The 12,929-nt window shown below is 38.8% G+C and overlaps 1 protein-coding gene and 1 long non-coding RNA gene across 4 annotated transcripts in view; both read left to right on the top strand.

The window, feature by feature from the left end:
- The window catches only part of N4BP2L2 (NEDD4 binding protein 2 like 2), a 98,035-nt gene that overhangs the window by 42,411 nt on the left and 42,695 nt on the right, over positions 1-12,929 (top strand). The gene's annotated exons all lie outside the window — the stretch shown is intronic.
- On the top strand, positions 2,883-4,183 carry LOC116562290. The gene is made up of 3 exons (XR_004273864.1): positions 2,883-3,048; positions 3,122-3,123; positions 4,078-4,183. It is a non-coding gene; the product is annotated as an uncharacterized LOC116562290 (long non-coding RNA).

Genomic DNA, 12,929 nt, shown 5'->3' with positions numbered 1-12,929 from the left:
CTTAGTAGCTGGGATTATAGGCACGTGCCACCATGCCCAGCTAATGTCTTGTATTTTTTTAGTAGAGATGGAGTTTCACCATATTGACCAGGATGGTCTCGATCTCTTGACCTTGTGATCCACCCGCCTCGGCCTCCCAAAGTGCTGGGATTACAGGCTTGAGCCACCGCGCCTGGCCTAAACAATTGTTAAGAGAATTATTGCACAGCATAAAATCTAAGCCTGATTTTTTTATTGTTTATTATATGACATAAAATTATATTTAGCTGTACATTTTTCTTAGTGAGCAGTAGGTATCTGTGAAGCAATGTTGTCCATGTGTTGTGTTGTTTCTTAGCATTGGAAATGAACTCCAGGCATTTTTTTTTTTTAATCGGGAGGGGCGTTGACTAAATCTTGAGGTTTAAACTAGATTTGTAATATTAGAGGGTGAACCTTTTGATAGAATTGGAGTTAATGTTAGAATATTGAACCAATATACCTTGTTAATCGTGCTTTGTATGCACACAGCAGTGTGATCTTGTCAAGGGGAAATAAAAAGCTTTTCTGTATTTGAAGCAATCACATTGAAGTAATGAGAAGGTGTTAGAAAATTTGGAAATTAGTTCCTTTGGGGAATTTAACTTTCAGGAAAATGATATTTTAAAATCTAATATATTCTTAAAATATATGCTGCTTTATCTCCATATGTTTTTAAAAATTTGGCTTGCTTTTCTAAACCCTTAAAAAGTGGAACCTAAAATTATAAAGAAAAAAGGAGCAAAAAAAAAAAAATGTTGGCTAAGGATAAATATAATAAGGTCAGTTTATTTAAGGATAAGCTAGATGTTAACTTTGAGGACTTAGCAGTTGTTATTACTGGCAATAATAAACTTTATTTATTTATTTTTTTGGGCGGGACGGAGTTTCACTCTTGTTACCCAGGCTGGAGTGCAATGGCGCAATCTCGGCTCACCGCAACCTCCGCCTCCTGGGTTCAGGCAATTCTCCTGCCTCAGCCTCCCGAGTAGTTGGGATTACAGGCACGTGCCACCATGCCCAGCTAATTTTTTGTATTTTTAGTAGAGACGGGGTTTCACCATGTTGACCAGGATGGTCTTGATCTCTTGACCTTGTGATCCACCCGCCTCGGCCTCCCAAAGTGCTGGGATTACAGGCATGAGCCACCACGCCCGGCCAAGTTTATTATTTTATTTTATTTTTTTGAGACAGTGTCTCGCTGTTACCCAGGCTGGAATGCAGTGGCACAATCTCAGCTCACAGTAACTTCTGCCTCTCAGGTTAGGTTTATATATAAATAAATAATATGTAAACCTCAGCCTCTCGAGTAGCTGAGGTTACTGGTGTGTGCCACTAGGAGTTTATGTTTATTAATCGAAGTTTATATTCCATATATAAGAGGATTTATTATTCTAAAGTGGAGCTTAAATATTGAGAAAACTTTAAACACAATGATTTGTATATTTTCTTTTTTTGCCTAATTTCTTTACTGAAGAAAATATTTGGGGTCCATTTATTTATTTTTTCCATTACAAAAGTAGCACATGTTCACCACACAGATAATCACAAAGAAACCAGCCCTAAAACTTACCACCATTAGCATTTTGCATATTCCTGTCTTTCTAAACATGTATATGTACATGTTTAAATATATAAATAGACACACATACACACCTTTATTAAAATTGTGGGATAATTTACAATTTAAATGTATTATTTTATTTTATTTTTATTTCAACTTTTAGTTACAGGAAGTACATGTGCACATTTGTTACATGGGAATATTGTGTGATGCTGAGGTTAGGAGTGTGGGTTCCGTTTCCCAGGTAGTGAGCATTGTACTCACTACCCATCTTCGTCTCCTCACCCTCTAGTAGTTCACAGTTTCTGTTGTTTCCATATTTATGTCTATGTGTGCGCAATGTTTAACTCCCATAAGTGAGAACATACAGTATTTGGTTTTCTGTTCCTGCACTAATTTGTGAAGGATGATGGCCTCCAGCCCCATCAATGTTGCTGCAGAGGACATAGTCTCTTTCTTTTTATGGCTGCCTAGTATTCCATGTTGTATATGTGCCACATTTTCTGAATCCAACCTAACATAGCTGTATAGCATAATGGTATAGAACACAAAATTTGCAATCAGGGAGACTTGGGTTTAAGTCTAGTCCCATGAATTTATTAATTATGCAAACTAGGCAAGTTTCCTGGCCTCTATTTCTTTTATCTGTTAAATGGGGATGATGATAGTACATTCTTGAAGAGGTTATTGTAGGATTAGGTGAGATTTCATATATAAGAAATATCTTCTCCATAGCAGGTATATAGGAAATATGGATCATCATTGTTTTATATCTTAGTTTTTTTATTTCACTATGTTGTGAGCATTTTTACAAGCTCTTTATTTTTCAGAATGATTATGCTTACTATATTAACTAAAATTTATTTGATTTTTTTTATGGAGTTTTGCTCTTGTTGTTCAGACTGGAGTGCAATAGTTTGATGTCAGCTCACTGAAACCTCCGCCTTCCAGTTTCAAGTGATTCTCCTGCCTCAGCCTCCCAAGTAGCTGGGTTTACAGGTGTGCACCACCACGCCCAACTAATTTTATATTTTTTCAATAGAGACAGGTTGGTCAGGCTGGTCTGGAACTCCTGACCTCAAGTGATCCACCCACCTTGGCCTCCCAAAGTGCTGGGATTGCAGGCGTGAGCCACTACGCCTGACCTGAACTGCGACCTCCACCTCCTGGGTTCCAGTGATTCTCCTGCCTCAGCCTCTTAAGTAGCTGGGACTACAGGCATACGCCACCACAGCTGGCTAATTTTTAGTAGAGACAGGGTTTCACCATATTGGCCACACTGGTCTTGAACTCCTGACTTCAAATAATCTCCCTGCCTTAGTCCCCAGAGTGCTGGACTTACAGGTATGAGCCACTGCACCTGGCCTTTTCAACATACTTTGTAGTCTTCAGAGTACAGTCTTTTTTTCTTTTTTTGAGACGGTCTTGCTCTGTCACCCAGGCTGGAGTGCAGTGGTGCAATCTTGGTTCACTGCAACCTCTGTCTCCCAGGTTCAAGTGATCCTCCTGCCTAAGCCTCCTGAGTAGCTGGGACCATAGGCGTGTACCACCATGCTTGGCTATTTTTTGTATTTTTTGTAGAGACAGGGTTTTGCCACATTGCCTGGGCTGGTCTGGAACTCCTGTACTTGATTGATCCATCCACCCCAGCCTCCCAAAAATGCCTGGATTACAGGCGTGAGCCACTGTGTCCAGCCCACAGTATACATCTTATACTTCTTTTATTAAATTTGCTTCTAATAACTTTATTCTTTTTGATGATATTGTAAATGGAATGTTCTTAATTTTGACTTCATTGCTAATGTATAGAAATACGATTGATTTTTATATGTTGATCTCAGATATTGAGATTTGCTGAACCAGTTTGTTTGTTTGTTTATTTTTGAAATGGAGTCTTGCTCTGTCACCCAGCCTGGAGTGCAGTACCGCAATCTCAGCTCACTGCAACCTCCACCTCCCGGGTTTAAGTGATTCTCCTGCCTCAGCCTCCCAAGTAGCTGGGACTACAGGCACATACCACCACACCTGGCTAATTTTTTGCATTTTAATTAGAGATGGGGTTTCACCATGTTAGCCAGGATGGTCTCCATCTCCTGACCTCATGATCTGCCTACCTCAGCCTCCCAAAGTGCTGGGATTATAGGCAGGAGCCACCGTGCCCAGACAGTTTATTATTTTTAATAGTTTTTAATTACATTCCTATGAATTTTCTATGTATAAGATGCTGTTATCTACAAACAGACATGTTTTACTTCTTTCTTTCCAATTTGTATTTTAGAATTTCTTTTTCTTGCCTAATCGCCTCTGGTATAATGTTTAATAGAAATGGTGAGTGTACATTCTTGTCATCTTTTTTTTGATCTTCAGGGTGAAATATTTAGCCTTTCACCATTGAGTATCATGAATTTTCGTACATGTTTTTATGTTGTTGTTGTTGTTTTAGACAGAGTTTCGCTCTTGTTGCCCAGGCCAGAGTGCAGTGGCGGGGCCTCAAGTCACTGCAACGTCCGCTTTCTGGTTTCAAGCGATTCTCCTGCCTCAGCCTCCTGAGTAGCTGGGATTACGGGTACCCGCCACCACACCCAGCTAAGTTTTGTATTTCCAGACTGGTCTTGAATTCCTGACCTCTTGATCCACCCGCTTTGGCCTCCCAAAGTTCTGGGATTACAGAGGTGAGCCACTGCGCCTGGCTCGTACATGTTTTATATCAGTTAAGGAGCTTTGTTTCTGTTCCTAGTTTATTTTATTTTATTTTTGAGATGGCATTTTTGTTACCCATGCTGGAGTGCAGTGGATGAAATCGGCTCACTGCAACCTCTGCCTCCCAGGCTCAAGCAACACTTCCACCTCAGCCTTCTGAGTGGCTGGGACTACAGTCCTACACCACCACACTCAACTAACTTAAATATTTTTGTAGGTCTCGCTGTATTGCCCAGACTGTTCTTCAACTCCTAGGCTCAATTGATCCTCTCACCTAGGCCTTCCAAAGTGCTGGGATTACAGGTGTGAGCCACTGTGCCCAGTTCTTAGTTTTCTTCTTGTTTCTAGTTTGTTAAGGGTTTATGTCATGAAAGAATGTTAGATTTTGCCCGTTTTTCCTGCATCTTTTGAGATGATGATGTGGTTTTCATCCTTTATTCTACTGACATGGTTTATTACAGTAATTTGAGTTTTGGATGTTAAACTAACCTTGCTTTCTTGAGGTAACATCACATTTGGTCATGGAGTATAATCATTTTTTTATGTTGCTAGATTTGGTCTGCTATTTTTTTTTGAGGTTTTTGTATCCATATTCATAGGAAATACTGGTTTGTATTTTTCTGTTTTTGTGTGATGTTTTTGGTTTTGATATCAAAGTGATACTGGCCTTATAGGCTAAATTGGGAAGCGTTTCTTCCTCTTCTATTTTTAGAAGTGTTTCTGAAGAATTGATATTAATTCTTCTTTAAATGTTTGATAGCGTTCACCAATGAAGCCATGTGGGCCTGGGCTTTTATTGTGTGTGTGGAGTTCTGAAATCTTTTAATATCTAGTTTATCTCCGGGAGGAGAGCACATGGACAAGATGGAAAAACAAAAACAAAACCTAGTTTACCTCCTTTTCCAACTGTTCTTCATTTACTTCAGGAATTCTTCCAATTTCCTTTCTGTATGGGTAAAAAATAAATGATTTTAATCTTATTTGACAAGAATAATAATCATCTTACACAATTTTCAATAACAAAAAAGGTGAGAATAAAGGAAGGGAAGAAAACAAACCACATATTTTAGTGAAATTTTTTGCTGTTAGCCTGTGGCTATAATAAAATTATTTTGTAGCAATGTACCAGTATGTCAGTTTGCACAGCCATGTAGAAAACAACTATTTTGTAAGTTGAAAATTTTCTGCATTCTAAGTATTCTTTATAAATGCTATGTTTCATATGCTTTTAATTGTATGGCTATAGGCTATTTATATTGTGGCAATAATTTAGTTATGAGGTTATCTAAGTAGAAATACAACATATTCTAACAGTATTTCATATACTTAAGATGAAGGTAAGACTGTATTTTCTAGCTATTTTTTAAAAAAGAATTATGGCAGGGCATGGTGGCTCATGCCTGTAATCCCAGCACTTTGGGAGGCAGAGACAGGCGGATCACTTGAGGTCAGGAGTTCAAGAACAGCCTGGCCAACATGGTGAAACCCCATCTTTACCAAAAGTACAAAATTATCCAGTTGTGGTGGCATCTGCTGGTAATCCCAGCTACTCAGGAGGCTGAGGCAGGAAGATCCCTTGAACCCGGGAGGCAAAGGTTGCAGTGAGCTGAGATCATACCATTGTACTCCAGCCTGGGCAACAAGAGCAGGACTCTGTCTAAAAAGAAAAAACCAAAAAACTACCTTAGATCCATTTTTAGGAAGAAAATGACTTTATTAAAGATGAAAAACTTTTAGCTACATTTTTTCAAGTTAGATATTTGCAGTTAAGTACAACCTATAGCGCATCAGACTGGTTTTTCTTATTCTATTTTTTTAATTTATTTTTTGAGACAGGGTCTCACTCTGTTGCCCAGCTTCCAGTGCAGTGACGTGATCTCAGTTCACTGCAGCCTTAACCTCTAAGGCTCAAGCAATCCTCCCACCTCAGCTCACCTCCCACCTACCACCCCCTAGTAACTAGGACTACAGATGTGTACGATCACACCTGACTAATGTTTGTATTTTTTGTAGAGATGGGATTTTGCCATAATGCCCAGGCTGGTCTCAAACTCCTAGACTCAAGCGATCCTCTGCCTCGGCCTCCCAAAGTGCTGGGATTATGTAAGATGTGAACCACTGGGCCTGGCCCCAACTGATTTTTCTTTTCTTTTTTTTTTTGAGATGGAGGTTTACTCTTGTTGCCGAGGCTGGAGTGCAGTGGTGCAATTTAGGCTCACTGCAACCTCTGCCTCCTGGGTTCAAGCGATTCTCCTGCCTCAGCCTCCCAAGTAGCTGGGATTACAGGCATGTACCACCATGCCCAGTTAATTTTATATTGGCTTTTCTTAGACTAAGACATACACAACTCCTGAAAGTGAGCCTGGTAGTATCATTCCCATCTTGTAAATGTATTATGTAATGGTGAGGGGTGTTAGCCAAAAAAAACCCAAAATTGTAGCATAAAATTACTAAATTATTATTTTGGAAATTCATTTTTTAAAGTAATCATGTGATGCTATTACCATTCCTGCTCTACCACCGTACAGTAAGTATAACTAAAGATCATCTGCCATGTTCCTGTCCTTTACCGTGTGTTAGTCTGGATGCCAAGATGTGTCTGAAATTTAGTGATGTACAGCCTACAAAAATCAATTGTATTTTTATATAGGCCGGGTGCGGTGGCTCAAGCCTGTAATCCCAGCACTTTGGGAGGCCGAGGCGGGTGGATCACGAGGTCAAGAGATCGAGACCATCCTGGTCAACATGGTGAAACCCCGTCTCTACTAAAAATACAAAAAATTAGCTGGGCATGGTGGTGCGTGCCTGTAATCCCAGCTACTCAGGAGGCTGAGGCAGGAGAATTGCCTGAACCCAGGAGGCTGAGGTTGTGGTGAGCCGAGATCGTGCCATTGCACTCCAGCCTGGGCAACAAGAGTGAAACTCCGTCTCAAAAATAAAAAAAAAATAAAAAAAAAAAAAGAATATAAAGGTTAAAATAGGTTGAAGAGAAATATTCTATTCATCAAAGGCTACCTGCATTTTTTTTTCTTTTTTGAAAAGCAGATGGCATTTCTCTGCCCTTATCTGTAGCATATGATCTTTACTTAGTTTTCCAGTCACCCTGATAGATTTGCTTTGCCCATCTACATTTTCCCACAGTACTTGCCTTCAGTTGAACACGTTTGTGAAAATACTAGTTGTGAATTATAGCCTCTGGCCAAGTGTAAGAAGAGGGTTTCCCAAGTTAAGATTTGATTTGACTAATAAACATTAGTGCTGGGCTGTAAGTGAGCAAATGGACCAAATATAATGGCCACTGCTTCAGATATCAATGATTAAGTTTACCACATTAGTGAAATAATTGGCTGAAAATTCCATAGACATAGAAAATTTAGGACACACTAGAATTTAAAAAGTCTGAATAAGTATGTGTTAGTTTGAAATACAGACAAACTAGTAGTAGGTAGAACCAAATACCAGCATTCAACCCAAAAGGTAATTTTGTCATATGAAAATGGTGTAAGAGAAGTTTAAATTTTATAGCCAAAACAAAACACCTAAACATTCTTAACAGATGAAATAACATAAAAACGTCTACAAAATGTCTTAGTTTTATAATCTTTCCTATTCTCTGGGATTCAGAGTAGAAGCAATTTTTTCCCCTTTTACCTACTGACAGGAAAACTATATGAAATATGACTGTAAAGAGTCTAAGGCCAGGCACAGTGGCTCATGCCTCTAATCTCAGCACTTTGGGAGGCTGAGGTGGGAGGATCACTTGAGATCATGAGTTTGAGACCAGCCTGGCCAACATGGTGAAAACACATCTTTACCAAAAATACAACAACAAAAACAAAAATTAGCTGGGCATGAAGTCCCAGCTCTTTAAGAGGCTGAAGTGGGAGGATCACTTGAACCCAGGAGGTAGAGGTTGCAGTGAGCTGAGATGGCACTACTGCACTCCAGGCTGGGTGACAAAGTGAGACTCTATCTTAAACAAGTCTGATTACAAATAATTTAATTATAATCACACTAGGTATGTAAACCCCGCTATAACCATTCATTGTATACAGTCAGCTAAGATGAATATATTGTGTCATCTTAAGTGTAATGACAACCTGATAAAACAACTAAACCTACTATGAATAAAAATTTATTCAACAGATAACTATTGATCATCCATTATGAATCGGGCATTGGCTAGGATCCTGGAGGGTATTGCTTAAGTTTTATATATCTTTTATTGACATTTACATGCAATATTTAAGACATAAAAAACAGATAAGCATAAGCCAACAGTGCTCATTTATTTGTAGGCCAGCTACACATATAGTTGAAAGCCCCCAAGTACCATAAACCCTGGAAGATAAAAGCAACAGAGCTCTGAAGGTTTAAATTATATATAGTTACATGAATATACATATATACTTACGTTTTGAACTATAGAATACTATAAAATTCATTACAGAAAAATATGACAGGGTCACCGTCTGCACTGAGATAGACTGAGTCAAGTATTTACAGAATAACAGTTTGAATAATAGTCAAGAAGGAAAGCTAAACGAAAACCAGAAACATTGGCCCTGAATATAAGATTTGAGGTGTGAATTAAAGCCATGATGTTATGAGCTAGAACCAGAGAGATACCCCTTTTTTGGATCATGGACTACTTTCAGAACCCAATGAAATAGTTCCCCTGCCTGTAAACAGTCCTTGTAATAGTCCCTCTTCCATCAAAATTGCATACATGTACGTACACATACTATTCAATTTGGGGGAATTCAAAGATCCTCTAAGTCTCGGATGTCTGTAAGTGAATATTGACAGTCATTTTGGGGTGGAGAGAAAGTGATTTGAGTTGGACACTAAGTAATGTGAGTGAGTCTGAGACTATAAGATGAAAGCAGGATGATGGTGTCAATCAGTGAGCTTCAGACTAGTCTGCAGAAGAGTTTAGGAGCCACTGCAGGCAGATAGTGGGAGGCTGTGTAAGTGGAGCTTTGACTATGCCCTCTCTTCAGCCAGAAAACTTTTCTCCATTTTCACTTGTGTATATATGTGGATTCCATTTAAAATTTTGATTAATAGATATATTTTAATCCTAAAGAGATTTAGGGAACTTTTAAAGGCAGAACACAATCTAAAAAATGGAATCTTTTATTTTTATTATTTTTATTTGTGTGTGTGTGTGAGACAGAGTCTTACTCTGTTGCTGAGGCTGGAGTGCAGTGGTGTGATCTAAACTCACTGCAACCTTTGCCTCCCAGGTTCAAGCGATTCTCTTCCCTCAGCCTCCTGAGTAGATGGGGTTAAAGTCATGCACCATCATGCCCAGCTAATTTTGGTATTTTTAGTAAAGAAGGCGTTTCACCATATAGGCCAGGCTGGTTTCGAGCTCCTGACCTCAAGTGATCTGCCGCCTCAGCCTCCCAAACTGCTGGGACTACAGGCGTGCGTCATCGTGTCTGGCCTAAAAAGTGCAGTCTAGGTTCAGAAAACCTTTTTGAGTTCTATTAACTATATGGTCTTGGAGAAATCATACTCTATGAGATCTTCAGTCTATAAAATGAAAATAATATTACCATAGTTGTGAGTTTGGACAAGATCATGTTTATAAAAGCACTTTAAAAGTTGTGAAGCACAGTCTAAATGCTATTTCCATTTTCAGGTGTGTCTGAAGAAATATCAAATGTTTCCTAGTAAGACAGCAACTCAGGTGAGATGGAAAACTCCAAGTAATGATGCAATGGATCTAGCATCTGACTTTCAAAGATTAAAACTGTATATAAAAAAAGTCTCTTTATTATTGAAGAGACTTTAAATATGATGCCATCCAACTAACTAGTAAGTGCTTGAATTCTCACTAAAATTACCTGTCAAGTGGACTTTTAATCTGGACTCTTTATCTGACATTACTTTCTTTTTGCCTGAATTTCACTCTTTACAATTCCTTTAAATGAGGTAATCCAGGTCAAATCTCTGTTTTTGTTTCTTTGAAAATAAATATACTTATTTTGCTCCCCTCCATGAACAATATTTTCACCAGATAGAGAACAGTAGGTTGACAGTTCTTTTCTCTCATTACAGTGAAATTATCATTCCACTGTCTTCTTCCTCAGTTGTTACTGATAACTAGAAATTTCATTGTTATTCTTGTGAAGATAGCCTGTCATTTTCTGTCTGATTTTAAGGTCTTCCCTTTGGCTTTAATGTTTTGAAGTTTCATTATAATATGTCTAGGTGAGGATTTTTTTTGTGTATTTATCCTATTTTGGATTTGCTAGGTTTTGGGTTTTTTTTTTAATCTGTGGGATGGTGTATTTCATCAGTTTTGGAAATTTATCAGTGATAAATCTCTTTAAACATTGACTCCTATTTTCTCCTCTCTCCCTGTCAGTCTGTGTCTCTGTCTCTCTCTCCATCTCTCCCTGAACTTCCCTTCTCCTGAGACTCCAATTACATGTATGTTGATCTTCTCATTCTCTCTTCCGTCTCTTAACCTTCATATTTTTCATCATTTTATTTCTTATTGCTGCTTTCTGGATATTTTCTGCAGATGTCTTTTTCCATTTACTAGTTCTTTCATCAGATGTCCTTAACTCATGACCTTGTTTGTTGACAAGGTTTTTAATTTCAGTAAGTAATATTTTTTTATATTTATACATTTTGGGGATACTTTTTCTTTCTTTTTTTAAATTTTACTTCTGAAAAAAAAACAAAATTTCATTGTTTTAATGATTACTTCAAGATATGAAAACATTGATAACTGGATTTCCTTCACATATTTATCTTCGCACGTAGAGTACATATGGCCTATGTTACTTTTTCAATATCATAACATTCTTTTTTTTTTTTTGAGACAAAGTTTGGCTCTTGTTGCCCAGGCTGAAGTGCGGTGGCGTGATCTAGGCTAACTGCAGCCTTCACCTCCCAGGTTCAAGTGATTCTCCGGCCTCAGCTACCCGAGTAGCTGGGATTACAGGGACCCGCTACCACGCCTGGCTAAATTTCTTTTTTGTATTTATTTATTTATTTATATTTTTGAGATGGAATCTCACTCTGTCGCTTAGGCTGGAGTGCAATGGCGTGATCTTGGCTCACTGCAACCTCTGCCTCCAGGTTTCAAGAGATTCTCCTGCTTCAGCCTCCCGAATAGTTGGGATTACAGGTGCCCACCACCCTGCCTGGCTAATCTTTATATTTTTAGAAGAGACGGGGTTTCGCCATGTTGGCCAGTCTTGTCTCAAACTCCTGACCTCAAGTGATCTGCCTTCCTTAGCCTCCCAAAGTGCTGGTATTACAGGCTTCAGCCACTGGCCCGGCCCTCTTTTTTGTATTTTTAATAGAGATGGGGTTTCACCATGTTGGCCAGGTTGGTCTCAAACTCCTGACCTCAGGTGATCCACCAGCCTCAGCCTCCCAAAGGGCTGAGATTACAGGTGAGCCACTGTGCCCGGCCAGTAATATCATAACATTTTTCTACTCTTTGAATTCTGTCTTGTACAGTTGTACTTGCATTTTTGTAACCACCAATTTTATTCTTTTTCAGTTAAATCTCTATACGCAACACAGAGAGTTCTGAGACTTGTGGCAAAATAGTCCAGAAGGGTTAATGTCTCCTGCACAAATAGAGAATCTTCTGAAAGTCTCTCATAAATCATTGTATTAGCCCCTTTGCAGTAGAGCTGAAGCCATTCCATAGGTGTCCAGACAATTATAGACATCCTTTTTCTATTACTAGGGAACTCCAGGACATTCAAAAGTATTTTTCTCCCATAGCTTCTATGGTGACAGAGTATGGTGTTCTTGTACAAAGAACAAACCATGTTCTTTTGCTCCTTTCACTAAAGCTGCTTTGACACGGGAGGAATCCTGGTAGATTGTATTATTTCCACCTCTCTCAGAAATAACAGTGTGGCACACAGATAACAGAGTAAGAAATTGCATTATATAGTCTTTTGTGGGATGACCACTCTCAAAGTTCTCCAATAATCTGGGGCCATTAAATTCACAGGACTCTGGGATGGAAGAAGGTGTCTGATCATAAATTACATCTGCAATGATACACTTCTTAAATGTCATAATATTCCCATTTTATTAGAAAATAGATGTTTTACCTGCCCAAGGACTTCATTGAGATTGAATGTTCTGGCCATGGCATAGACATTATTTACTTTATAATGAATGTCTTCATCCCAGTGTATAAACCGGGCCTGAATATATTTCGCAATTTCCCCATAGTGACTGGCAGACTAATGGGGATGAGGTTCTGGTACAAGATGATGAACACCAGTATGTCAAACAATGACTTGGGAGCTGGAATCAAGGACATGACCAAGAGCAGCAGGAACAAAAGTGAGACCTGCACATTGGTCACTTTCTCAACCTTTGATCTCTTAAGAGGTGATTTGACAGAATTCTGCGTGAATTTTGTTTCAGATTCAGTGTAAACAAGTATGCCAATAATCCACTGACTATTTCTCAGCTGTGTACCTCTTAACAAGACCTGGTCAGGCCCAACTGGAACAGGGCCTTTCCCACTTAGGCTCAAGCTTCCAGCAAAGCTATTGAAATGATGACTAGGTCTATTTTTCCAGATAGGCTTAACAATCAGTTTTCTGATTGTATTCAACCTGTTCTGGGAAAGCCTGCCATAGCTTTAGAT

This window comes from Sapajus apella, unplaced genomic scaffold, assembly GCF_009761245.1.
Source record: "Sapajus apella isolate SASKATOON/1434 unplaced genomic scaffold, GSC_monkey_1.0 scaffold32, whole genome shotgun sequence".
Taxonomy (NCBI): Eukaryota; Metazoa; Chordata; class Mammalia; order Primates; family Cebidae; genus Sapajus; species Sapajus apella.
This window is presented reverse-complemented; position numbering and strand designations above follow the sequence as displayed.